The sequence below is a fragment of the Haliotis asinina genome, chromosome 13, assembly GCF_037392515.1.
Source record: "Haliotis asinina isolate JCU_RB_2024 chromosome 13, JCU_Hal_asi_v2, whole genome shotgun sequence".
Taxonomy (NCBI): domain Eukaryota; kingdom Metazoa; phylum Mollusca; class Gastropoda; order Lepetellida; family Haliotidae; genus Haliotis; species Haliotis asinina.
In genome coordinates, this window is record NC_090292.1 from 944349 (window position 1) to 969821 (window position 25473).

General features: G+C 40.4%; 1 protein-coding gene across 1 annotated transcript in view; it reads right to left on the reverse strand.

Moving 5' to 3' along the window:
* LOC137260311 (uncharacterized) overlaps positions 1–25114 on the reverse strand; it is a 45817-nt gene extending 20703 nt beyond the window's left edge. Inside the window, exons 1-2 of the mRNA XM_067797991.1 lie at positions 25035–25114; positions 8961–9005 (exon numbers count right to left, since the gene is read on the reverse strand). The gene's annotated coding sequence lies outside the window, so the exon portion shown is untranslated. The remainder of the gene's footprint in view (positions 1–8960; positions 9006–25034) is intronic.
* Positions 25115–25473: the final 359 nt, after the last annotated feature.

Below are 25473 nucleotides of genomic sequence, written 5' to 3' on the forward strand. Positions count from 1 at the left end.
GTCCACCAGTTTGCAGGTTATTATCTGTCTTCAGTAAGTAGCTGTCACCCATAGTCCCACTTGGGGACATACACGTTTGGAGTTCAAACTCATTAATTACAAGGCACCAGTTTGTTTTGAGTGAACTTGATTTCTAGTAACTAATTGGAGTGAACTGTATATGAATGTTTATTTTTGACAAAATATTTATGTCTTCATTTACCATTTCTTTCAATTTCTGAAAATGTATGAAATGGGTATTTATGAATTTTATCATGAAGAGAAAATATACTAAAAATGTTGAATTGCTGCAACACTATAATCAAGATGAAGTTATAGTGCATACTTTGTTAGGCCAAAACAGACTATAAGTATACCCCCTCTATTGTTCACAGGATTATCCGGCATCAGTGAATTTTAATAGAGAACAAAAGCATCCTGCAAAACTGGAAGCCCCCAAAGTAGCAAGTCTTGCTACAAGCCCCCGAAGTAGCAAGTCTTGTTACAAGCACTCACATATGCAAACTAATTAATGCAGCAGTAGTCATTTAGTTGAGATCAATAAATAAAGCAAATGCAAAATTGTGGTTGCAAAAATGAGATGTGGTTTTGTTGAATGTATCTTACGCTAAGTATTTGTTATGAAAATGCAAAACAATCATTTACGTTGCATTCTGAAACCAGCAAAACAATTTGGATGGTGCAGCCAACTTACAAGCCATGCTGCACTCTGAGCAGGTAGTAAAGAAAAAAACCCAAAATATATACACTGAAATAATGAAAACTAACTATGAGAACAAAAAAACAATAACCTTGTGAAATTACTGGCATAAAATGGGTCAGTAACAAGTACACCATGTGCAATTATTAACACACTACGTATCTTTTTTAACAGCAAGGAGTACATACCGTGTGAGATCATCAACACACAATGGGTGTTTCATACTTTAGCATATGAACTTTGGTAAAACTGGCACAGATATTACTACCCATGTTTGCGTTGGCAGGCCAGGGATAATACAATTAATCAGAGACATAGCGGTGCTGTTGTCGCACAGAATCCTGCTCCTGTATGCCTCTTCAACTCATGTCAAGACTTGTTACTTCTCAGGATATTAAATCTTGTCAACTATCAAACTCAACCAATCAAAAATATCAAAGTTCACAAGGTAAGGTCATTGGTCAAATGGGAATCATGTGCAAAATTAAATCAGTAACCGTACCAGACTGGTGGGCACAATAAGACTAAATCAGATAGCAGTCAGCTTACTAAAATTGAAGTTACTTCCTGTCGTTACAAGAGGTTACAAGAGTGAGTGAGTGGGTGGGTGGGTGGGTGGGTGAGTGAGTGAGTGAGTGAGTGAGTGAGTGAGTATTTAACGTCACACTGGCACAGAAGTTACAAGAAATAATCACCCTACTCATCTTCCATGCATGCAGGAATCCTGTCATTTACATGAAATTATTTAATGAGGAAATTCAATGAAATAGAGTTTCAGGATAAAGACAACAGTAATCCACTGTATCCTGTATCAATCAGTATATGAAAATACTGGTAGGAAATAGTCTTAATCAATCAATCAATCAATCAATCAATCAATCAATCAATCAATGTAAAACTAAAACCTGAACTCAAACCATTTATAATATATGTAAACGCAAATATTCTGAAGTAGATTTATCAACATTTGCAGCCCAAAGCATTAAAAACTACTTGTGTTGTGGAATCTACTGAGACAGAGTTAGCAAGTAGTGTGCACATCACATGACTTGCAATGTGGCTATTTACATGGTGCACAAGTCAATGTTCAACATGCCCCTTGCGTGTCACTATAGCAACAGACTGCATGTGATGCAGATAAGAACAAATCCTCCAAAATCTTATATAGCTGTCATCATGTGTTTTAACTGGAAAGTAACATCACATGACAATGAAGAGATGACTAACTGCTACCATATACATAGTGGAACGCTTGAGGAGATGATTAACTGCTACCATATACATAGTGGAACGCTTGAGGAGATGATTAACTGCTACCATATACATAGTGGAACGCTTGAGGAGATGACTAACTGCTACCATATACACAGTGGAACACGTGAGGAGATGACTAACTGCTACCATATACACAGTGGAACACTTGAGGAGATGACTAACTGCTACCATATACACAGTGGAACACTTAAGGAGATGACTAACTGCTACCAATTACATAGTGGAACACTTGAGGAGATGACTAACTGCTACCATATACACAGTGGAACACTTGAGGAGATGACTAACTGCTACCAATTACATAGTGGAACACTAACATTTGCACCAGCATCAGAAGATAATGACATCATTAAAATGCTGAATTTTCGCACAATGACTACACACATTTTTTGGGACAGTTGGGTAGTCTAGTGGTTACAGTGTTCATGAGGCACTGGTTCAGTCCCCGCTGGGTATATATCTTTGAAAGGCATTCTGGAAGTTGAATAGATGACGAATGAGGACTATGATTTATGGATATCTCCCGCCTACTCGCCCCACTGGGAAAGACAGCCAAATCTTTCATCCACCGAATTCTGCAAGAACATCAGTACCCTCCAGGAACCCGGCCAGCTACTCAGCTATGACGTCATGGATTTATTCACCAATGTTCACCGTGAAGAGGCCCTCACCATAATCGTGTCCAGAGTACAAGAAGCCCACTCCACCCTTGACACCCACCTTTCTGAAGAGACAGCACTCCTGACATCCCTCATCCAGCCAACCTGCTGGTATCAAAACCTTTGTCATCCTTCCCCCATCTGACAACCCCACCATCTTTCTCCAACATTTCAATGCCCAAAACCCCCGGATACAGTTCACCATGGAAAGAGAGACAGACAACACACTCCCCTTCCTAGATGTACTGGTCCAGAGAGAAAATCACACCCACACCACAAGCGTATACCACGAGCCGACCCACACAGACCAATACATCCACTTCTCCTCCTGCCATCCCATCCAAGTCAAGAGAGGCGTTATCGCAACCCTGACCCGTCGTGCCAAAAACATCTCCTCTACACCTGAACTACTCGAGATCAAGCTGGACCACCTCAGACATGTCGTTACAACCTATAACGAATACCCGCCCTCCTTTGTCAACCAGACCATCAGGAGCACCCTCCATCAAATCACCAAGAGCCCCAGACAATAATCAGCTCCCTTCACCATCAGCATCCCCTACATTGGGTCAACCAGCCACCACATCCGCAGACTCCTGAAACAACAGGCCAACATCGACGTCACCTTCCAAACAGGCAACACCATCCAGAACCTCCTGCAAGCAACAAGCTGGCCCACAGCATCCCACAAGCCAGAACCAGCAGGTGTAGTGTACCACATTGAATGCAACACCTATTTTGGTGAAACCTCTAGACCCCTCATCCATAGACTCAAGGACCACCAGAACTCAGTTAGTAAACAGGACTCCAAATCAGCCATTGCCCTCCACATCAGAGACCACCGAAACCACTCCATCAACTGGAACAACACCAAAATCTTAGAAAAGAACCAATCAGTTACAAAATCCGCAAGCTACTAGAGGTACTCCACATCATGAAGATTGAATCAGCTCCACATCATGAAGACTGAACCAGCGATCAACAGAGATGAGGGCTACCAAATCCTACTCGCATATCATCCACTTGATAAAATAATTCTGTACTACAATCCACTTTGTTATAGCAACGCTCTACAGACTCCTTTACCATACTCCTTATTAACTTCTGGCTTCCCATCAGTTTATGTACATCAACCCCATCAATTGTATAAACAAAATATCTTCTTCTCATTTATTGTAACAACAATTCATATATATATTCCTCCACAAATTCATTACGATGTACCATTTGCTTGACAATGACATTAGTGTCTATGTTGAAACATCACACCATGATAATACTTGAATATTGCTAAAATTGGTGTAAAGCTAAACTCACTCATAGTTATACATGTAGCAGAGTAACCCCGCTGGTGAAAAGTGATAGGCCCAGGTCGTAACAACAGGGATCAGCTGGCTTTAACGAAGACGGTCAGCATAATCAAGAACAGGAACAGGACATCGCAAGTACATACATACAGAATAGACAACAAGTTGACTACTAGAACAGAGGAGAACTATGGTGTTCTGTGACTCATGGTGAGTCGCCAACAAAAGTCTGCCTTGTCACTGAACAATGAGCGTGTTAATACTGTTTTTCTAGAACGGTCACAACCTTCTGACCAAGCAGTTATGTGTATTCCTATTGTTCTCGTGGTAAATGCTTTGACAAAAGTTCTGTCAACAAATTATTGGCTGGTCGGAGTTCCAGATAACCAAATGACATGTTCAACACTGGGTTCAGAAGCTGCTGTTGTCTGGCTATCACAAGATGATTGTCCTCACTATAGGTGATCTTTGTTAGCACATCAGTGTCAGAACAAGATGTTTGTTCATGCTCTGGGTTCTGGTTGGCCTTGTCACCCAGGGAATGAGAGCATCTTATCACCCCATGTAATGAGAGCATCTTATCACCCCATGTAATGAGAGCATCTTATCACCCCATGTAATGAGAGCATCTTATCACCCAGGGAATGAGAGCATCTTATCACCCAGGGAATGAGAGCATCTTATCACCTCATGTAATGAGAGCATCTTATCACCCCATGTAATGAGAGCATCTTATCACCCCATGTAATGAGAGCATCTTATCACCCCATGTAATGAGAGCATCTTATCACCCCATGTAATGAGAGCATCTTATCACCTCATGTAATGAGAGCATCTTATCACCCCATGTAATGAGAGCATCTTATCACCCAGGGAATGAGAGCATCTTATCACCCAGGGAATGAGAGCATCTTATCACCCCATGTAATGAGAGCATCTTATCACCCCATGTAATGAGAGCATCTTATCACCCCATGTAATGAGAGCATCTTATCACCCCATGTAATGAGAGCATCTTATCACCTCATGTAATGAGAGCATCTTATCACCCCATGTAATGAGAGCATCTTATCACCCCATGTAATGAGAGCATCTTATCACCCCATGTAATGAGAGCATCTTATCACCCCATGTAATGAGAGCATCTTATCACCCCATGTAATGAGAGCATCTTATCACCCCATGTAATGAGAGCATCTTATCACCTCATGTAATGAGAGCATCTTATCACCTCATGTAATGAGAGCATCTTATCACCCCATGTAATGAGAGCATCTTATCACCCCATGTAATGAGAGCATCTTATCACCTCATGTAATGAGAGCATCTTATCACCTCATGTAATGAGAGCATCTTATCACCCAGGGAATGAGAGCATCTTATCACCCAGGGAATGAGAGCATCTTATCACCCCATGTAATGAGAGCATCTTATCACCCCATGTAATGAGAGCATCTTATCACCCCATGTAATGAGAGCATCTTATCACCCCATGTAATGAGAGCATCTTATCACCTCATGTAATGAGAGCATCTTATCACCCAGGGAATGAGGGCATCTTATCACCCCATGTAATGAGAGCATCTTATCACCCCATGTAATGAGAGCATCTTATCACCCCATGTAATGAGAGCATCTTATCACCTCATGTAATGAGAGCATCTAATCACCCCATGTAATGAGAGCATCTTATCACCTCATGTAATGAGAGCATCTTATCACCCCATGTAATGAGAGCATCTTATCACCTAGGGAATGAGAGCATCTTATCACCCCATGTAATGAGAGCATCTTATCACCTCATGTAATGAGAGCATCTTATCACCCCATGTAATGAGAGCATCTTATCACCTCATGTAATGAGAGCATCTTATCACCCCATGTAATGAGAGCATCTTATCACCCCATGTAATGAGAGCATCTTATCACCCCATGTAATGAGAGCATCTTATCACCTCATGTAATGAGAGCATCTTATCACCCCATGTAATGAGAGCATCTTATCACCCCATGTAATGAGAGCATCTTATCACCCCATGTAATGAGAGCATCTTATCACCCAATGTAATGAGAGCATCTTATCACCCCATGTAATGAGAGCATCTTATCACCCCATGTAATGAGAGCATCTTATCACCCCATGTAATGAGAGCATCTTATCACCCAGGGAATGAGAGCATCTTATCACCCAGGGAATGAGAGCATCTTATCACCTCATGTAATGAGAGCATCTTGTCACCTCATGTAATGAGAGCATCTTGTCACCTCATGTAATGAGAGCATCTTATCACCCCATGTAATGAGAGCATCTTATCACCTCATGTAATGAGAGCATCTTATCACCCAGGGAATGGGAGCATCTTATCACCCCATGTAATGAGAGCATCTTATCACCCCATGTAATGAGAGCATCTTATCACCCCATGTAATGAGAGCATCTTATCATCCCATGTAAAGAGAGCATCTTATCACCCCATGTAATGAGAGCATCTTATCATCCCATGTAAAGAGAGCATCTTATCACCCCATGTAATGAGAGCATCTTATCACCTCATGTAATGAGAGCATCTTATCACCAATGTATGCATAGATATCAAACATAATCTGTTGTTAGCTGAAACAGTCAAAAAAACAACAACAAAAAACAGAGAGAAAGGAAGATCTATGAAGTGCAGATTCATTCAAATGCAGATGATCAATCAAATGTCACTCCAGAAAGACATGTTTATTATTTACAATGTATAACATTCATTTTGGATGTGCAAACTCTTTCTGCGCTTGATATCATACTTTTTCTGTTTTGCAACCAAAACAAATAATATCTGATGAAAGTCAACCAATAAAATGCTGGTCATGGTATTGGAGCAGCTGTCTTTTGGGACAACAATAAAAATATTTTTTTCTTGTGTGTAAATAATTACACTTTGCTTGACCATTTAACAGACCGTAAGAACTTTATATCGAATATATCTCCTGTCAGTGTGGACTGCTGGGAACAGTTCCTGGACTTCAGACAACCATCAAACATCAGTATCATTCACACATGGTAAATACCATGATGCATCATATATCATATTGTATATACAATGACTAAATAAAACCTTTCATTCAGGTTGTGAATTTATGCACAGATCGTTGATATTGATTTTAAGATTTTCATAAGTAATTGATTCACCAAAACAGAAGCTAAGCTAAGTTAATTACGCAAATATCTGAGTGAAAACACAAAGGAAATTAAGTCTGTTGAGTGCAAATACTCTTGGATTTTTGTAACTACTCAATGAATTTGATCTGAACACAAAAATATCAGTTTATCTGAGTGAGTGAGTGAGTGAGTGAGTTGGGTTTTGTGTCCACGAAAATGTGCATCAGTGTAACAAAGTCAACTCCAGCAGACCATGTGGTCAGTGACAGCAGGACACTTCAGGTCAGTGAATGAGTGAGTTTAGTTTTTATGCCACATTCATCAATATTCCAGCTATATGGTGGTAGTCTGTAAATAATTGAATCTGGACCAGACAATCCAGTGATCAACAACATGAGTATTGATCTGCGCATTTGTCAATCAAGTCAGTGAGCCTGACCACCTGATCCCATTAGTTGCTTCTTATGACAAGCATAGTCGCCTTTTATGGCAAGCATGGGTTGCTGAAGGCCTCTTCTACCCTGGGACTTTCACGGGTGACACTTCAAGGACAGAACTGCAAACAAGTTGTGTAAGCATCAAGTGATTTACCACCGAGTGACCACAGGATGACTGGAAAAGGGCTTTTGACTGGGTTCTTGGGTATCCTCTTAAAACTCAGAACAAGCACAAGACCCCTTTGAAACACAGTGATAATGGCGGTCAAGGAAAGGGCAGCAAACAAGTTGTTTACCCACCAAGTACTCCCAGTTTGTTCCAAGTCAGGACAGAATATATCGTGAAAAATCTGGGAACTTTAGGTTCTTATCATACTAGTCATCCTGAGAAAATGTCAAATTTGTCATCTTGAGCAGTTTTGCAGAAATAACGTGAAACAACTGTCTTTCCTGACTGTTTAGTTGAGGGTCAAAATCGGCTTTCAATCGACTTGTAGAAATGACAATAAAGAACTGGTATATGGTATGTATATGGTATATGGTATGTATATGGTATGTATATGGTATATGGTATATGGTATGTATATGGTATGTATATGGTATATGGTATGTATATGGTATATGGTATGTATATGGTATATGGTATGTATATGGTATGTATATGGTATGTATATGGTATGTATATGGTATATGGTATGTATATGGTATGTATATGGTATATGGTATGTATATGGTATATGGTATGTATATGGTATGTATATGGTATGTATATGGTATGTATATGGTATATGGTATGTATATGGTATATGGTATGTGTATGGTATGTATATGGTATGTATATGGTATATGGTATGTATATGGTATATGGTATGTGTATGGTATATGGTATGTATATGGTATGTATATGGTATATGGTATGTATATGGTATATGGTATGTATATGGTATGTATATGGTATATGGTATGTATTTGGTATATGGTATGTATATGGTATATGGTATGTATATGGTATATGGTATGTATATGAAGCCACAGTGATGATCTTAAGCAATCATCACTCTGCTTTCATGCACATTACTAGTATATATATCCTGTACATTACTAGTATATATATCCTGTACATTACTAGTATATATATCCTGTACATTACTAGTATATATATATCCTGTACATTACTAGTATATATATCCTGTACATTACTAGTATATATATCCTGTTTAACTGTCAGTTAGCATCCACCTGATGAAGGGGCAAGGAACAGCCCAGACACATTGTGAAAACAATAAAGAAGAAGTTGACATCCATAACATGTTGTCATGTATTAGAATACCGACTTCTAAATGCCTCTCAAAAACCTCAGAAAACAAAATAAGCATACACAAAAACACAGACAACATCAAGACGAGCTGAAAGTGAAAAAAACCCCATCATACTTACACCATGGACATGATCTTCAAGTTCCATGTTCAGCCGTTGTGGAATCTGTGGGCAGAGAGAAACTTGTATTGGATCCTGGTCTAAGGTAACAATGCGGTTGCTGGTGAAAGCCCTTTCTAACTGACATGCTGGTCTGGTGGTGGGCAGTTAACTCAGGAAAGAATCCAGAGTCATAATGCCAATTATATGAACAAGAGCAGAATAACTTGGGGTGGCAACAAGTCATTAACCCTCTGGGCTGAAACAAGTAAACCCTACTGAAAACATTTGGACTTTCTAACTATTTACGTATAACTGAAACATTATAGAAAGATTACAACTGATGATACTGGCCATGTTGTGTCCTCCAATAACAAATGAAATGAGCAGACAGAGGGCAGTACTTAATCCTGCTCGTCCGCTGATTCACCTTGCACTAATCTTGTAGTGGATGTTTGGAGGATCATGGAGTCATAATTAATGAACCTAGAGTCAAGTGCTTGCTTAATGTTGTAGGTGAAGATATGTTCGCTTTCTAAAATACATCAAAGTAATTTCTTAAACAGTGTAGACATAGCTTTTGCCTTATGGAAAGGTGTGTCTAGGAGATGAGTCCTTCTTATGTCAGGCAAGGATTAATGTAGAAAACATTATATGAACTTGTATGTATCTGTTGCCTTAACTTATTCTCATTTATTAGTATGAGTTTTTATTGCTTCAAATTTCTATCTTTCGCTAATATATTGCAACAATATTCTGTGTTTAAATTTTTCCAAATATCTTAATCCTAAAATCTGTCTGACTGTCTGAGTCTGTGTGACTCTGTGTGACTCTGTTCTTGACATGATGATGCCAAGATGGATACTCAGGACAAGTCTGGGTTGCTCTTCAGGTCATTATATTATGGAATGAATTCTCACCAACAGGGCCCAAAGCATTGCCTAGTTTTCTTGGCTTACACACAACACAGATTCACAACTTCCTGGAAGAATACAACATGAACCCATGAAAACTTTGGCTCCTCCCCCGAAATAATATCCCATGCCATACAAAAATGACCCACACACTGACTGAACTACAAGTCACTTTCATTAACATATTTAGATGGCTTCTATGGTACCATGAAATTCTTCCAGGATAAAATGACTTAGCAAATTAGCTTTAAGCTATTTGCCAACCAAACACTGAGTTATCCAACTAATTTCTGACTAGTAGGCACCAGAAGATATCTAATCGAACCATTTTAGATGCTCTGTGCGCGCCTTTATCGACAAACTGACCATCTAGATCCCAAATGTCCATCCAACTAATTGTGTAGGGTCACATGATCCAGCCACTCATCCATACTTATGCCAATTCAGGGAAAGTGTTATTCCCAAAGAAAAGTGAATCAGTAAGAATTGGGTTACTCTGGTAAATGCACTTTGCACGTTAATGACCCTTCCCATTTTCACTTCCTACTTTCCTGCAATGTTTATCAAATGTATATCAAACCTAAAATCCTGTATATACATGCCCCTCCTGGCATAGAGCATGTCCCATGCCACCAGCGAATGGTATAAGCTCAAACCTAAACATCCTGGTTATACATGCCCCTCCTGGCATAGAGCATGTCCCATGCCACCAGCGAATGGTATAAGCTCAGACCTAAACATCCTGTATATACATGCCCCTCCTGGTGTACAATATGTCCCATGCCACCAGCGAATGGTATAAGCTCAGACCTAAACATCCTGGATATACATGCCCCTCCTGGTGTACAGCATGTCCCATGCCACCAGCGAATGGTATAAGCTCAAACCTAAACAACCTGGTTATACATGCCCCTCCTGGCGTACAGCATGTCCCATGCCACCAGTGAATGGTATAAGCTCAAACCTAAACATCCTGGTTATACATGCCCCTCCTGGCATAGAGCATGTCCCATGCCACCAGCGAATGGTATAAGCTCAGACCTAAACATCCTGTATATACATGCCCCTCCTGGTGTACAATATGTCCCATGCCACCAGCGAATGGTATAAGCTCAGACCTAAACATCCTGGATATACATGCCCCTCCTGGTGTACAGCATGTCCCACGCCACCAGCGAATGGCCTAAGCTCAAACCTAAACAACCTGGCTATACATGCCCCTCCTGGCGTACAGCATGTCCCATGCCACCAGCGAATGGCCTAAGCTCAAACCTAAACATCCTGGTTATACATGCCCCTCCTGGCGTACAGCATGTCCCATGCCACCAGCGAATGGCCTAAGCTCAAACCTAAACATCCTGGATATACATGCCCCTCCTGGTGTACAGCATGTCCCATGCCACCAGCGAATGGCCTAAGCTCAAACCTAAACAACCTGGTTATACATGCCCCTCCTGGCGTACAGCATGTCCCATGCCACCAGCGAATGGCCTAAGCTCAAACCTAAACATCCTGGATATACATGCCCCTCCTGGTGTACAGCATGTCCCATGCCACCAGCGAATGGCCTAAGCTCAAACCTAAACAACCTGGTTATACATGCCCCTCCTGGCGTACAGCATGTCCCATGCCACCAGCGAATGGCCTAAGCTCAAACCTAAACAACCTGGTTATACATGCCCCTCCTGGCGTACAGCATGTCCCATGCCACCAGCGAATGGCCTAAGCTCAAACCTAAACATCCTGGTTATACATGCCCCTCCTGGCGTACAGCATGTCCCATGCCACCAGCGAATGGCCTAAGCTCAAACCTAAACAACCTGGTTATACATGCCCCTCCTGGTGTACAGCATGTCCCATGCCACCAGCGAATGGCCTAAGCTCAGACCTAAACATCCTGGAAATACATGCCCCTCCTGGCGTACAGCATGTCCCATGCCACCAGCAAATGGCATAAGCTCAGACCTGAACATGAGTATGTTGTTCAAGACAGTTAAGCATCAAGAATACAGTATCAAAGAGATGGTTGAGTACATATGTATCTGAGGACCAGAAACACATTAAAATATTATAAGGGTAACGCTATTTTTCAGGGCATTATCATTTGCAGAAGCCAGAGGTCTTTCATTAACTGCCCGACGAAGGAGGGCAGTTGAAAAAACCGAGGGCTTCTGCAAATGATAATGCCCTGAAAAATAGCGTTACCGTTATTATAGCTAAAATGAATAGAATTTTTAATACAATAAGAATAAAAACAGCGGCATCGGTTTAGAAGCATTTACTGCCAACAACAAAGCGACGGAGGTCACTGACACACATTTTGCAAATATAGAAACGTCGTAGAACAACACAGATTACGTCACTATTGAGAATGACGACATTCAACCTTGACCTTTGCTCATACTACCAGCCGCCATTGTTTTCAGTCATCAACAACGTTAGACTTCAAGTCGATATTTTCATTGCTGTATGTTGTCATTTATGGTACAATTGTTATGGTTGGCACAGGCAGGAAAGTGCATAATGGCACAGGCACATGTGACGAATGTGAGCCAGATATGTGGTCAATAATGAACCCAAGTTCATTCAAGCCGTAGGTGACTGAACTTCAACAGTTGAGCTACGTATGACGTCACTTAACAACGGGCTTGATAATGGCCCGTCGTCAAGCATTTTGCGGGCGTTATCAAGTTACAGTGGACCGCTCATTTCTGATAACGAGCGGTCATTTTCATGATAATTCTATCCATTTTAGCTATAATGTATTACAGACAATTATCTCAGGATCTGTTTCACGTTGTATCTATCCGAGAGTGAGTGAGTGAGTTTAGCTTTACGCCGCACTCAGCAATATTCCAGCTATATGGCGATGGTCTGTAAATAATCTAGTCTGGACCAGACAATTCAGCATGAACTTACCTGCGTGATTGGGAACCGATGACATGCATCAACCAAAAGTTGACTTTTACAACAAGCATGTGTTATCATTGAAGATCAATTTTGAACCCTGACCTTCAAAGGTAACCTATCCAAGAAGTACAACAGACACATTATGGAGAACCACCTTAAAACAACTGCTGATTGAAATTCTAACATTCTAACAAAGTTTAGTATAGGTGTTACAAATCAATTATTGAAAGTTTGGATTCTTGAACATTTTCTTCATTACAAACCACAGCAGTTACACAACACCATGTTACACATCCAAATTCTAAACACACAAAGCATGCAACATCAGAATACAATATGGAATCATTCATACATGAGGACACTAGTATATCTGAGCTCACATAAGTTTTTTAAAATGAAATTTTCTTAAACTGAGCTTGAGTGATTGATGTTCCAGCAGCATATCAGGGCTGGTAAAATGTAGGGAATCAAACCCGCACCTTCTGCATGATGACCGAATGCCTTAACCACGAGGCTATCACACCGCCCCTACTTCATTCAAAGTCACATCAGGTTTTACAATGAAGTCATCACAATGTTGTCCTGTCCTGGTGGAACTAGATGATATATCAACCTAACGTTCTGACAGCCACTCACTCAGTTCCTGTTGTAAACGTTGGTGGAGCAGAATGTCTACCTGACTCACACTCATTAATAAGTACTGGATCTTATTCATTCTTCCATGACTTCAGTTAATACTGGATTGTGATTGGTTAAGTCATTCAGAAGTGTATAATCATGTTACATAGCTCTGATTTTCCAATACAGTATGTGTATCTCCTAACTTCCATGTATCAGTACACAAACATGAATAAAACTGAGTCCAAATAAGCATCTACACGAGATATGAAAATCCTGACATGCATTGCATGTCCCCTGGCAGAATCCATTTAAAAAAGACACAATTATAAAAAATAGGGTCAGCTGAGTCTGTGTAAATCATCTGGTTCTGTTTCGCTAAGTTTATGGCTCTCGGAGACTAACACACTCTCGAATAACTTCTCTTAATAAGTTGAGTGTTTCTTTCACTGGATGTTACTGGTAACATCAAAGGGACATAAATCATTCTGTCACTGGCCTAGATTTTCAAAGCTCTCTCAACACTAAGACAGTCATAAGTGTCATCTATTAACATTACTTTACGACTACATTATCTAGGCCAGTCTGATGTAATGTACCCTAGAAGCTTTGTAGTATTTGAGTATTTGTAACCTTTAGAAGTTTTGGGTATTTCACACTATTCTACTACCAATACATGATACCATGTAAGTTAATATATCAAGATTCCTCAACTATGACTAAAGGTAGTACATAAAGAAAACAAAAGGTATCTAAGACTCATATTGACAGTGACTTTCACTTAATTAGTACTGTTATCGTCAGCTTAAGTGTGAATGATGTAAACCACTGATTTCTGTTACTTCTCCTTATTATATTGACCCAACAATCCCATTTGGTCGTCACTCATGTACCTACCATACAACATATCGCTCTTCCACTTAATCAGTACTGTCTTTGTCACCTTAAGTGGAAGCTGAATAGTCCTGTAGAACATCAACAATTGAGTAAACTACTGATCTCCAATATTCTGTTCCTTCTCCTTATCATATTGACCCAATACTTCCCATAAGTGAAGGAATATTCAATAATCCCATTTGGACGTCACCAGTGTACCATACAACATATCACTCTCCCACACAGAAGAAATGGCTCTTCTTCTGCAAGTCCGTACATGCAAGTTTCCGAGTCAATCTACTGCATCTTATGTCAACGGCAGTTTTCTGTCTCGTTAAGAAATCAAAAGCTAACAATACCTAGATACCTAGATAATGTTGAAGGTACATGGAACTCCTCATCAGTTCCTGAGATACACCTAACATATCTACCTGATTCCTATCTACTCCAACCAATGTCCCTGTGCCTTCTATTGTAACAGGGAAATTGTTCTCACCAGCCACAATCTATAGACCTCAAGCAGTCACCAATATGGTGCCTGCCACGTTACCAACGACACGACACAGCATCAGAGAACCTCCCACACCACAAAAGAAACCATCAACCTATTGCTCAGTCTCCTGGAGGATACTGTATGAGACCTATTTAAGGCAGCATCACCAGCCTGTGTGCACCAGTGTTTACGTCCCTTCTCTGATAAAGCAATTCAATGTTACCTGAGGGTGTCAGGTGCCATTCTTCACTGTTCTTGGTCTGGGGATGATGTAGCTGGATCAATTACCCAAGGATAAGTCCAGTGCGGTGTTCAAGATTTCCTCCCCCTAAAAAGGTCATCAGATATTTCCTAGTTTTCCTGTTCTGTACACATTAGTTCACAACTGAAATGGAAGAACTTGTTGGATTCTGGTACAACCCTTAATGCTGTGAGTTCAGCTGGGCAATTCTCTCTGCATTACAGTAACAAAGAAAACGTCTCATGTCAGTGGTGGTGCCAAGAATCCCCGCACGACTCAACCGGACATCTAACAAAATAGAGCTCATACTAATTTTAGCTCCTTCCGCCCGCCCCCTCCCCCCCCGAAATAATGTCTTGCATCATACAAATATGATTCATATCCAATCTTAATCATTGGTTACTTTCATTAGTTCCTATCTGAAAAATTGTTTGGTACCATCCAATTCCTCCAGCATAAAATGACTGCAATAAATAGCTTCAAACCATCCATCAATCAAACATTGACATGTCTAACTAATATTCCAGACTGGTAGGCACCAGAAAATGCTTAATCAAACCATTTCAGATGTTATGCTTGTCCCTCTGTTGACAAACTGACCATTTATATGATGAATGTCCATCCACCTAATTGTGATCACCTGATAATTATGTGGAATCACATAATCTGATAAAACATGACCATTCTCGGAAATTGTTATTCTCCAAGGGATCCTTGGTGCATTGACCCTTCTTCCTGACTTGTCTTCAAGTTTTCCTAAAATATTTGTCAAATGTATCTGAATTATTCAACTCTGAATATCCCGGTTCTATCTGTCTGATATTTGATTGCTTCCTACACTTGCTACGAGTTCCGGTAATATAGCTTACCCTCAGCAGTAGTATTATTAGCAGTGTCCCCTTTCCCTGCTTATCACTCCGACAACCAGGGGCCCTGACGCTCCAATTTGGAGAGATCAATCAATTCTTTTAAAAACAACTCTATGCCTTATATCATGATAAAGTCATTAGTCATCTAAGGATGTAACATTTGTACAACACTCATACAACTTTCTCAGAACACAGTGTCTTCACACTGATGCTGCATCCATTACGGTTAAAAAAAAAAAAATACATCTGACCTCAATGTTTCACAAAATACACATTTCCACAATTATTCTAACTGCAAGGATGAATCCAATACACGAATATGTAACAAGAATTCAGTCCCCAACGGTACTGATTTGCTCACAGTGCCACAACACCTGAATGCCACTGTCAGTAGTGATGTCATGTCACAGTCTAGAAATGACTGCTTGTTTGTCAGGAGAAGCCCAATGACGTCACAAACAACACTGTGACCGACAGTCACAGCACATTTTGTATGAAGTGTGTAAAATTGATACACCCACAATCAGACCTGATGTAGTCTCTTCTATTGTGATTGTCATCTGATTCAATGCAGCTCAAATTGACACCCAAGTCTCACAGCACATTGTAAGATATCCCTGAATCTTGTCCCTTACAATGCTATGAGACAGTCCCACACCACTTGGCAGAACAACATCATCACACAAATCTCTATTCTTACTGTGGCTTGGCCGTTTAGTTGTAGATGTGTGCCTACCTTTGTCATCCAGGGGTTCAACATTCTTTTCAAATGCCACTTGCCACAGGGCAACTGACTTTGAGAAAGTATCTTGCCTTGACTAATATTCCACTTGCCCTGATTTTTATGACGTTATCATGATGATGACACTATGAAAGAATAAATCAGCATGATATTTGATGTTAATCTTTACTGGGCTATTCAACAACAAAAACATGTTCATAATTGAACAAAGCATCAGACATACTAGAATGTGTCCTACTGCAACCTCTGCCTATCCTTGAAGGATGTGGCACCTATAGCTATGTACTGCTCCCTGGTCTGTAGCCCAGCTATCATCCACAGTACCCACATCTGTCAATGGACTTACAGGCGTGTAGCAAGCCAGTTTTTTAGTGTAACCCTAAAAAACTGCAAAACATCAGATGGCTTACCCTCTTAAATTTTCACAGAATTTTTCTCTAGCTAGCAAGCAAAGCAGGATTCACATTCACCCCAAAATCATCTTCAAATCTTTTGTTTCGAACTTATTTCAAAGCTTTGCCATCTAACCACAAAATGAAAGCTACTTTCTTTCCCTCATCAGAATAATTGTTCAGAGATTGAAACTATTCATAACATTTCAACTAAGCACTGTGTTTCCCCGATTCACTTCACATCAAATTTCTCCAGATTGATGTGACTAAGTGCCAAATTACTAGCCAGTGTACATCCTGTCTGGGTGCTTTCTTTGTCACTTTGAAAAAAAAACTAACCTGTCCCCCTTTCTTAGCTTTGGTTGCTCCAACCATCTTGTTATCATACAGCATTTTGAAAGTTACAAACACATCATCAGTAGACTCTTCAAAATAATCTGATTCTTTCTGAGCAGTGTATGAAATGAAGGATGCACCTCCGTCTGCACTAAGAGATCTAACAAGTGGATCAGTCAAATGAAGGATGCACCTCCGTCTGCACTGAGAGATCTAACAAGTGGATCAGTCAAATGAAGGATGCACCTCCGTCTGCACTGAGAGATCTAACAAGTGGATCAGTCAAATGAAGGATGCACCTCCGTCTGCACTGAGAGATCTAACAAGTGGATCAGTCAAATGAAGGATGCACCTCCGTCTGCACTAAGAGATCTAACAAGTGGATCAGTCAAATGAAGGATGCACCTCCGTCTGCACTAAGAGATCTAACAAGTGGATCAGTCAAATGAAGGATGCACCTCCGTCTGCACTAAGAGATCTAACAAGTGGAAACAGCAAAACCTGGTGAGAACGCTGGCAAATAAAGACAGGCGTTAGTAGCATGGCCTGATATAAGAGGTATTATTAACTTGCTTGCACAACGTGCAACATCAGATAAAAACTTAGTTGTACTAGCCAAATTCCAGTTGCACTGCTTTTACTGCAATATGTAGATGCAAATATTTAGATGTTTTATTCAGAGGTTTACCCACTCAAAAACTGACTTGCACCTGGAGCAAGTTAAACTAATAACTAGGTTGAAATATTGGACTGCACCAGTGCAAGAAACTGAGCACTAAATCAGGTCATGAGTATGGTAAATGGAAAACTTCACTACTGTGCCTATCATCCCATGACATGACGTGGTATAACACATAATAGGTACCTACATAATAGGTTATACCTGGTATAACACACATCAGGTACAAACAATAGTCATAAAATGAATAAAAGTCAGATTCACACAGTCCACAAGCTAAACATTCAATGAACGCTGAAGAAAGTTATTGATAACACAAGTAGTCCGCTGGTGGGGGGGCGGTCTGTCCCGCTGAAACTGTCCAACACCAGGAAATCAATAAGTCCAGGGCCCTATAGGGGTAATGGTCACTGTGAGGAATGAGGAAAGCTCTGGCCACCCATTTCAAGATATAACCTACCACAAATGGCAAAAGTTACTTCCAGTTGCTCAAATTCACCTGCCCCGCGGTCGGCTTAAAATTATAAATGTATATGTATGTGAAAATATTTTGTGGGCAGGTAAGTTTGGGTCTAGGCTGGCAAGTTTCAGATATAACCAGCCCTGGGTGAAATTTGTGGATGTTTCATACCCTGGGAAGAAAAAAATGAAAGCATCTGCACTATGTGTTACTTGAGGGTGTCTGGGTGTGACAGCACTGACAGCCTTCTTCCTAGGCACTGTGTCTATCTGCTCTTGTTCTGGGGATGATGAAGTAAAGTCCTGTTGCTCTTCAAGTCGTTTTATGTTGGAATGAATTCTCACCAAGAGGTCCTAAAGTACTGCCTAGTTTTCTTGGCTTACACACAACACAATTCACAACTTCCAGGAAGAACGTCTTGATTTCTCGTATAACACTTAATACTATAAGTGCACCTGAGCCATTCTCTCAATATACAGAGACAAGATCTCAAATCATCAACGGTTCCCAGAATCACGCACCATTCACCATACAACTAAGAAAATAGTACTCATGACTTTGGCTCTTCCCCTGAAATCATGTCCTACACCCTATAAACGTATGTTATTTAAAGACTGACTCATACCCCTGACTGAACCACTGATTACTATTATTTCCTCTCTACCAAGACTTAATTGATACAATAAAATTATGAAATTACTTGGTTAATGAGCTCAAGTGAAACATTCAAATGTGTATAACCAAACAGTGCGTCAGACTGACCGGCACCAGAATACTCTCAGATGACTATATTTGTCACTTTTCTTATTTCTATTATCTTTACTAATCATTTATTCCCTACATGGTATATTAGCCACTCCATCTCATGTTTCGCCAGCACACAAAGTCAGCCGCCTAGCCCGCTCAGCCACCGCGACCGGGCTAGGCGGCTGACTTTGTGTGCTGGCGATTAGGTGCCTGACTCTGAGGGTGCGGGTTCGAATCCCGGATGGGACTCAACCGAAAAAAGTACTAGAATTTGTACTTTACTAAGAAAGTGAAATCCCAAATATAACATATGTTGCATTTGACCACTTTCTAAATGGCATCGTGTATTCATATACTGTTGTCAAACAAAATCATATACACTAAAAGAAGTTGTTATCAATGAAGAATGTATATAGAGATGTTGGGTTTGGAAAATACATGTTCTCTGAATTTGCGCTCGATCCAATCAAAAATCATGTCAGTAGAGATGGTAAACTACTGCGTGGCTGGAATCTGTCATTCGTCCAAGTACAAAGCAGGACTTAAAACTGACAAGAGTTTGCACCAGTTTCCGTCAGATCCAGTCATCCGAAAAAAATGAATGTACTATGTTTGCAACCCACAGACATAAAAACATGTCATGTGTATCACACGTGCCTAATTACATAATGTGGCAGACACGGGACTCGGGTGCACCAGTCATAAATCAACTTATTTTCTTTATGTCGTATAGTCTGATAGGTTTTAAGTTCAAATTGCACGTGGTCAATGATTGAAGCTGTGTATTGCATGTTGTCTTTAGCAGACAGGCAGGCAGACATATAGGTGTGAATAAACCAGACACTGAGCTTTCTCCGTGACAGAGACTGCTTACCACAATCAACAAGTTTTTTTACGTAACGAGTAGATTATTTACTTGTTTGTGTACACAACCAAGATTAGACTACTGCTCACGACCTCAGACACTGGGCATGTATACTGTTTCAAGCTCCGCGAACCTATTCACTGCGCATGCGTTATGGACGCAGTGCAGCACAGCTGTTGAAACCAGTTTTTCCCCCAATGCTGGGGGGAATTTAGTGAAATGTTTGAACTCTTTTTTTTTCATCGCGTTTTTTCAACTTTATAGGTTGAATTGGCATTTTTTATGATTTGTTTCGGCAAGTACATACCGAAAGGTACCAGAATCTGCAAAGTTGTGTTTTACGTTGCATGTGACCTTTAAATATTGTCCAATGCAAAATACACTTGTAATACTGGTGTTACCTGAGGGTGTCGGTGTGTTATACCCTTCTCTCTAGGCAATCTGTCTTTGTTCCACTCTCGTCCCAGGTACGATGTAGCTGATAAAAGTACTCAAGGATAAGTCCAGTATGGTCTTCAAGTCCATTTATTTTATAAGGATTTTTCACACAAAGGTCCTAAGATATCTGTCTAGTTTCCCTGGCCTACACAGAACACAGATTCACAAACTTCCTGGAAGAACTTGTTGGTTTCTCGCACAACTTCTGATACTATAAGTTCATCTGAGCCAGTCTCTCATCATACGCAGAGAACATCTCATGTCAACACGTGGACATTCATCGGACAACTGACAAACTAGAACCCATGACAACTTCGGCTCCTCCCCCTGAATTAATGACTCATATACCATGAGACAACGAGTTATTTACATTAGTCCCTTTTCTTCCCCATTAGATACCAACAGGTTCTTCCATTTCTGAAATGACCATAGGACAACCATCAACCCAATATATACTACCGACAGAAAATAAGGGAACTAAGAAATTGAATGTAGATGACTTTGACTGTGACAGGGTCCGTTATCGTGGCGTATCTCCCAAACGCAACATCCAATGACAATGGAATTTCGCATAATGCATGCCCAGCACGTGCTACACGTGCATACAGAAGTTAACTCCTGTAAATGTTCTGGAGAAGTCGCAATCACTAATGCAATAGAGATTGACACTTACTGACAGAAATGCCTCCGAGGCAGTATCTCGGTGAAGCAACAAAATGGAGAATTGTGGGGATGATAGAGTGGGGACATCATTATGTGAAGTTGCCCGACAGATGGGTAAATCAAAAAGTGTAATTTCACGCCTGTGGGATAAGTACCGTCAAACGGGTGGGGTTGCAACGAGACCTGGGCGCGGTAGACCAAAATCAACGACACCACGACAGGATCGTCTCATTACGTTAATTGCTCTATGCGATAGGTTTAAATCGGCCCCTGCCATCAATAGAGAATTCCGCACACTCACTGGAAGACGCATTTCAACCTCAACCGTTAAAAACCGACTCTATCAAGCTTGTCTGAAAGCAAGACAGCCTTTTGAGGGTGTCACCCTTTCAGCTCACCATAAGCGCCAAAGATTGGCATGGGCTAGGCAGCATCAGGGACGGGCTATGCGCCACTGGTGTTACACCATGTTCTCTGATGAGTCAAGGTTTTGCCTACGATTAACAGATGGCAGAAAACGTTGTTGGTGTCGGAGCGGGGAGCGATATGCCAGAGCAGCAATTCTTGACCATGATCGATATGGAAGTGGTCGTGTCATGGTTTGGGGTGGGAATACACATGACAGACGATCAGATTTGGTCATCATTAACGGAGCCATGACTGGTCAGCGATACGTTGACCAAATATTGCGTCCTGTTGTGGCTCCATTGGCTAGAGTTATCGGCCGAAATTTTGTATTCCAAGATGATAATGCCACACCACATCGGGCCCGAATTGTCTCCGCTTATCTCCGACAAGAAGGTATCCAGACATTGGACTGGCCCTCTAAGTCCCCAGACCTGTCCCCAATTGAACATCTCTGGGACGTTCTTGGTCGAAGGGTGTACGCCAGGGACCCAGGACCCGTCAACCTGGCCCAGCTTGGTGCAGTTCTCCAAGAGGAATGGTGGGCAATACCACCGGCAACCATCCGGATATTGATTAACAGCATGCCATCAAGGTGCCGTGAATGTGTTGCCATCAAGGTGCCGTGAATGTGTTGCCCTTGATTTAGTGGATATTTAAAGCAGTTTCAAATTCGCTATTATTTCATTAGTTCCCTTATTTCTTGTCGGTAGTATAGATATATCTATGTAATATTTCACAATGGTAAGTGAGGTACAGAAGGTTCTCCATCGAACCATTTCCGATGTCATGCTGTTCCCTTCTATTGAGAAACTGACCATCTATATCACGAATGTCCATTCACCTCATTCTGTAGTCACCTGATAATGATGTAGTCACAAGATCTGACCAAGTGTAACAATCCTCAGAAATTGTTGTTTCACAAGGGAAGTGAATCAATTAGAAGTTGGTTACTTGGTACGTTTTAAGTACGTTAACCCTTCCCTACTTGACTTAAATTTTCCTTAAACATTTGTCAAATGTATTTTAAGTTTGCAACTCTAAATATCTCGGCTATACTAGAATAAACATCAAGTGATGAAGATTTGTGCATTTCTGAAAATGTGAATTGCTTTTGACAATCACCAACATGAAACAAATGTTCCTCGTTACCAACGCCTTGAGCTTCCCATACAAAACCAAAACTGTAAATTGAACAAAGTATTCCGAAACAAAATATTCCTACCAACTTTGTCTAAATTGTATTGTGTGGGGTTCCGTCAACGAAGGTGCATGCTCAAAGCAGCTTTATCTGAACGTCAAAGATTTAGTTGGAAAATAGTTGGAGTAACATTTTTAAGTCTCCTACCAGAAAGTTTAACTGAAGACAAGGCATTATTGCTTTCTTTACCAAGTTTGGAACAGATTTAGATCATGAAGGTGTATTTGAAAACAATAAACCCAAATAATTATAATATGTAGAAACCTTCAACTCATGCTAACCAAAATACCATGATTAATTTACCACCATGTCTAAAGACTAACGCCTCTCTTCTCTCACAATTTACTGACAAATCCCACTTTTTACAAAACTGTAATAAAACATTGATCCTCCTCTGAAGAATAATGGTAGAATCTGCAAACAAACATAAATCATCTGCATACAGAAGCAAATACATTTGCATAAAATCTGGATAAATAAATATGCCCTGTCACCACAGGTAATTATTTCTGTAAACATCTGATTAACAAACAATGCACACAAAAGAAGATCAGTACTCATGGTATTAGATGACAGAAAAAACTACTGAAGATCTCCAGTACCTGAATCAAACGCCATACAGAAATCAACAAATAACAATAAAATCTACTCCGTTTTGACAAATATTTCTGTATAACACTTTGGAGAGTAAAAATCTTACATGCCAACAATCCCTTTCAAAAATCAAAGTAAAGACTTCCATAAATATCCAAAAGAGAGATCCCGCGATACTTATTTACTTGCTGAATGCTTCCTGTTTCAAGCAGTGGAAATGTGACCACTAAGTGACCACTGATCTGGAAACAAACCTGACCTAAAAATGTCACTTAACAAGGTACACAAATATGACTGCAAAACAATTTTATTGCCCTTAAACATCTCCGGTAGAATACCATCTGGACCACGATTAGGCCATAAACCAAACAGCAAATTCCATCTCTTCAAAACTGTTTTCCCTGCTCACAATATTACTTATAGCATCGTCAGTAGAGATTTCACAGACTGATACTTGCACATTTATAAAATCAATCAAAATGAACATCTTCAATATTTACATCTTTAAAACATTCAACCTATGACAAACAGTCAACCGATGCCATCGATTTACATGAAGTGTTAGTAAAATGCCTCACTCGAGACCCAAAAGATTTAACCCTTTCACCACAAGAATAATCTGATAATATACAGTTGGTTATTGATATTGTATATTCCTCCTTCTTGTCATGACAAAGTTCTCTGAATTTGTTTTGAACTCTCCCCTACATATTTCACCATATTAAGGGGTGAATAATTATCGGTTGATAAACAATTTTTACAATATTTGACAAAGAGCAGGGATGCCATTCAGAATGGTGCTCGTATTCAATGTCAGTGTCACAATGATGACTAAGTCACCTAGCTATCATGGTGAAGTTTCACATTACGCTTCCAATGAAAAACATGTGTGAACTTTGTAAACTGGACAGCGAAAGTCTATAGATCTCTTTAGTAATATCAAAACCAGTTAGGAATATTTCCTTGAGATATAACTTCTAGTTTCATAAAGAAAGGTAAGACTGGAGATATTTGTTTTTGTTTATGAATAGATATGGCATAACAGCTGAACGGCAACTATTGTTCAGTGTTGCGAGACGACTGAAACAAACAGTTTGACCGTGGGCCGGGACGGTCGGTCAGCTGAACAGCAACAGTGTATAACTTGTTATATATTTCTAGATAACAATGCCAGAAGTAACGCCCATGTCCAGTGTCACTGACATATTTTGAACTAATATGCTTGCACAGAGGCAAAACGCCATCGGCTCTCCTCACACGCTGAGCACTGCGTCAGTGGGCAAATCAAACAGTCTGGGGTTTTCCCATAATAACATGGCGAGAGTGACCTATATACGGAACATCGGATGGTGCACGAGAACAGTGAGACTGTGTGTAGAATACATTTAAATGACCATTTGCAGCCAAACACCCGAACACACGTGCATGTGAACCATGACCTAGTTTTGACAAACAGAACATATAACCATTCACGTGTCTTACTCATCAATCAGTACAACCACAGTTGTCTTTCCTTGGCTGTATTCCCAAAGCCAGATTCTCGGGATTTTTCTGTCTTATCGGATTTTCCTGGAGAGTGTGTTTCTGCATTGAATGCACATTTTGAAAATAGAACATGTAAACCGTATTAAAGATGCGCGGGAACAACTTACCTTATGTTTGTGTCGACTGTTTCGCTCGAGGTGTATCGGGAGATCGAGATCCGTCCCCGGTAACATCATCGCAAACTGACACTCCGATGCAGAGGTCAAACGCGAGGTCGCACTCAGCTGAATCGACCAATCGGATGCTACACTGATTATGATCGTTTGTCTTTCAAGTTGCCGTCAAAACTTTTCCCATGTGTGAGGTGAAGGTAGTGAAAATGGTTATGGTCCCGTGCAAGTTAATTATATGTTTGTTGAGCTATAGTAGAAACATTCACTGCAACAGGACACCTCATAATAATGTTCTCTTCTTCCAAATTAAATAGTCTCAATAACGGGTTGAACATTAAGGGTATTGCTGTTCTCTGTATGAACACTATCTGTATCTGACCACGTGGTCAACCATAATCATATCTTTGCAGAAAAGTGGTATTTCAATTTTAAC